Source organism: Schistocerca serialis, chromosome 6, assembly GCF_023864345.2.
Source record: "Schistocerca serialis cubense isolate TAMUIC-IGC-003099 chromosome 6, iqSchSeri2.2, whole genome shotgun sequence".
NCBI lineage: Eukaryota > Metazoa > Arthropoda > Insecta > Orthoptera > Acrididae > Schistocerca > Schistocerca serialis.
In genome coordinates this window covers 485091598-485096255 of record NC_064643.1, presented here as the reverse complement: position 1 = coordinate 485096255, position 4658 = coordinate 485091598, and positions in this window count along the sequence as shown.

Genomic DNA, 4658 nt, shown 5'->3' with positions numbered 1-4658 from the left:
TGGACAGACATGTACCAAGTATAATAGTTCACAATGGGAGGCAACTTCCATTGCTTACAGTCACTGTAAAGAAACTTCTAAAGAAACAGAGATTACTGCATAATAGGTGTAAAACAAAGCATAGAACTACATGGAGGTGCTGGCTGTCAAGAGGACAATGCGTGATGCCTTCAAGGATTGCTATAACTGAGTATTGTCAAGAGCATTTCACAAAACCCATACTCATTTTGGTCGTATGAAAAGGCAGTTAGTGGCACCAACGTTAGTGTCCAGTCCCTAGCGAATGAGACAGGAACTGAAATTGAGGGTAGTAACGCAAAAGATGAAATGCCTAATTTCATTTTCAAAAGTTCCTTTAAAAAGGAGCACCCACGAGAATTGTCCCAATTTAATCCTCATACCACTGAAAAGCTGAATGAAATAATCGTTGAAATTGAACAAAGCCCAGGCCCAATGGACTCCCTGTCAGCTTCTGTATGGAATTTACCACTGGGTTAGTCCCTCTTCTAATTATAATCTATTGTAGATCCCGCGAACGAAATGCGTGCCCAGTTCTTTGAAGAAGCACAGGTACATGCACTGCTACGAGAAAGGTAGTGAAGTGATAAACAAAACTACCGTCCCATACCCTTGACATAGATTTGTTTTAGAATCTTAAAACATATTCTTATCTGAAATATAATGACGTATCTTGGACAGAATTTCCTCCTTATTTCCAACTAGCATGGATTCTGAAAATATCGATCCTGCTAAAACCAACTCGCAATAACTCTAAAATAACATACTGAAAGCTTTGGATCAAGACAGCCATGTAGATGCGATAATTCCTGATTTCCGAAAAGTATTTGACTCAGTAGCGCACCTACGCTCATTATCCAAAGAGCAAACATATGGGATATCAAGTGAAATTTGTAACCTTGTCAGATGAAGAAGTAGCTTCAGGTGTGCCCCAGGGAAGTGTGTTGGGACACTTGTTTAACTGTACATTAATGATCTTGCACACAATACTAATAGTAACCCCTGTCTTTCTGCAGGTAATGCAGTTATCTATAACGAAGTACTATCTGAAAGAAGCTGCATAAATATTCAGTCAGATTTTGATAAGACTTCACAGTAGTGCAAAGATTGGCAACTTGCTTTAAATGTTCCGAAATGTAAAATCAGGGTGTGTAGGCCCAGGAAAAACTGGTGAATTTGTTCATCTGTGAGGAAACCGAGGAAAAGATGCGTGTTTTTTTTTTTTTTTTTTTTTTTTTTTTTTTTTTTTTTTTTTTTTTTTTTTTTTTTGCGGTAATTTTTCATTGTTTTGGTTTTCAGCTAAATTTTCGTAATTTTGGCTGGTAAGAACTGATACTCTTACCAAGAAAAAAAAGTAAAATAAGACTAAGTTGCAAAAGAAATGCTCCCTTTACATTAGCAAAACACAGTGCGCGTGAAAGTCTGCTAACAGCAAAATGTGCCGAAGGCTTTAGAATGAGGACTATGCAATACTTCATAAAATCAGCTTCCGATTCCAGGCCCACTTTCATTGGCCGCGCTTCCGATGAGCGTAACATCACTACTGTTCACATTAGGTTCGTTTGAGCAGTTGCAAGTACTCGCAGACGCATGCGCAGTTGAGTCGAATATAAGCAGTACTTTCTCCCGCTTCTGGCTATTTTACACAGGGTAATTCACGAAGATATGCAAATATTTTAATATGTTATTCTACAAGCAAAACTAAAGAAAAAGTTCATATAAAAATTGGTCCGCAAATGTTTAGTTACAGAGTTAAGCCGGGTTCACACACGCAACGAAAGTATTGCCACAAGTCAAGTCATTCTGGAGTGGCGCTTTGAGCTACCGTTCACACAGGACACCACAAATTCTTCGTAATTGCGCAGTTTGCAAAATGGCGTCAACTGTCTCAGCTGATTAAACGGCTGTACATATTACTAAATAAGATGTTTTGGAAACATAATAAATGAAAAATACTACTTGCCAAAGTGTTTATCGTCTCTCTTGTCTCCACTACATGTTTTAAGAACCGGTCTGCAGCTTCAAACCAAGCAAGGCTGGGTTTATAAATACCGTCTGTAGACGCATCACTCTTAAGTGATTTCAGTACTTTTTTATGTTCATTCATGTAAGCATTTCGAGTGCTTCGAATTTTTAATTTTGTTGAAGCTACATCAATTCCAGGTACATATTCGCGCATACTGTTTACTATTTCAATTAATGCAGCATCTCTCAAATTTATGTCTTTGTATGATTCGCTTTCGTGGTTCCAAAGGCATTCTCGTTCTTGATATACTCCCAAGAATCTCATAATTGACGCTGTTGACCACTTTTTCGACATATTAATAGCAAACGCACAAACAAAAGCACTATCTGCAAACGAATATGCACTAGAAAGGTTTTAATCCAGCCGCGAGGTAGCAATCGAATGACGTTATCCGGTTTTGGAGAAGGCAAAATGGCGCAACAAAGTAGAACCAAGTTCAACTTTTTGTGGCGTGACAAAAGTTGCGCTTCTTAAATGGAGCCACTGAAAACTAGGAGTTCACACATGCAACTACAAAGCAACTGCAGTTTGCCACTAGCAGTGGCGATACTTTTGTTGCCTGTGTGAACCCGGCTTTACGGCTAATATGAGGTTTTGCCTGAAATTGAGCAACTTCGCTAATATGAAGCCATCGCAAAACTGTACGAGGTTAAAGTAAAGCACAATTTCCATTTATTTTGTTGTTATTGGTCTGGTGAATCTAATAAAACATGTCCTAGACGTGTATCTGCAGTAGTTTTCTAGAACATCCAGAGAAGCAAATTTGTTGTACTTTCTGTTAAGAAAGTAGAAACGTTTATATCGTTGTTGGCAACCGTTAGTGAGTTGCTTTAGTCGTTTCCCAACCTTGAATGTGTTAGTTTTCTGTACTGTTCAGTGAATGAACGTAACACAACTGTATTTAAGTGAAACTACATAGTAACTGTTGCAGTTTGTAGATTGTTTACAACAGAGGAATACGGCTGCAGTTAATGAAAATGGCGTACGTTATCCAACTAGGGGCCGGCCGCGGTGGTCTAGCGGTTCTAGGCGCACAGTCTGGAACCGCGCAACTGCTACGGTCGCAGGTTCGAATCCTGCCTTGGGCATGGATGTGTGTGATGTCCTTAGGTTAGTTAGGTTTAAGTAGTTCTAAGTTCTACGGGACTGATGACCACAGTAGTTAAGTCCCATAGTGCTCAGAGCCATTTATCCAGCTAGGAGGATTCCGAATGGACAAACCATTAGTGGAGTATTTAGAATGTTCTGGGAGACAGGTTCTCTACCTAGCGTTCAGAATCAGAACGAACGCTCGATACGTTAAGACGATGACGACGATATGATGGATGCTGTTCAGCCATAGCCCGGGTACCAGTAAACGATGTATCTCTCAACAATTAAGCATTTCACAATCTAAGGTGTGGCATACACTGAAGTACAATAATATGTATCCTTATCATAAACAAAAAGTGCATCATTTACATCCGGTAGATCCTGCCCTTCACTTTGAGTTGTGCAACTGGTTAAACACGAATCAGCAGTTACACAAAAATTTTCCAAAATTAAATTCTCTACAACTTCTGTTGAAAACTATGTGCAATTGTCTGGAATTTCAAATTAGGCCAATAGTTGATTAATAATTTTACGAAATTACTTCTCTGTTTCCCTGGATGTTCTGGAAAACTACTGCAGATACACGTCTGCGACATGTTTTATAAGAGTCATCAGACCAATAACAACAAAATAAATGGAAATCGTGCTTCACTTTAACCTCATACAGTTTTGCAATGGCTTCATATTGGCGAAGTTGCTGAATTCCAGGCAAAATCTTGTATTAGCCATAACGCTAATGAAACATTTGCAGACCTATGTTTATGTAAACACTTTTCTTTAGTTTTATTTGTACAATAACGTTAAAATATTTGCACATTTTCACATGAATCACCCTGAATGTGACTGTTAGCTGTATCAGCAGTAGCAACAAGTTACCCTGAAAAAATTTTCCGACACGCCCAAGCTGCCAGATTCGTGCATGCGCGGAGCACTCTGAGTTGTGGTGAGCAGGGGTAATCTTGACGTGACCCGTGCTTAGTTTAGTAATTATGCTGTTTCCATTTCACTGACAGCTGTCATGTCAAATGAAAACAGAACACATTTCTACGGATGGGAGCTATCAAGTGAGTTAGAATACTTTAACATAATTACGGAAAGCTAAAATATGTCGTTATTAGTTTCAGTTTTCTTATTATACATACATCAAATAAGTTTTGCATCACCCTGGTTCCCAGAACTCCTGAAGATAGACATTGACTGTGGATATTGTATCACAGACACAGGCCCTTTGGCTGTTCAGAGACGTCACTAAACCCGCCCAAAGATGTAAACAACCCATACATGATCAGCGCCAATTAGATGGAGGGAGTCCCGATCAGTTCCAGTCATTCCACCAGGAAGAAGGTACACGGCTCGTGTTGTCTGTAGTTTAACCATGCCTAGATGGTCAATACCGCGGTTCGATCACCTCCGCATTGTTACTTTGTGCCAGGATGTGCTCTCAACAAGAGAAGTGTCCAAGCGTCTCGGAGTGAACCAAAGCGATGTTGTTCAGACATGGAGGAAATTCAGAGAGACAGGA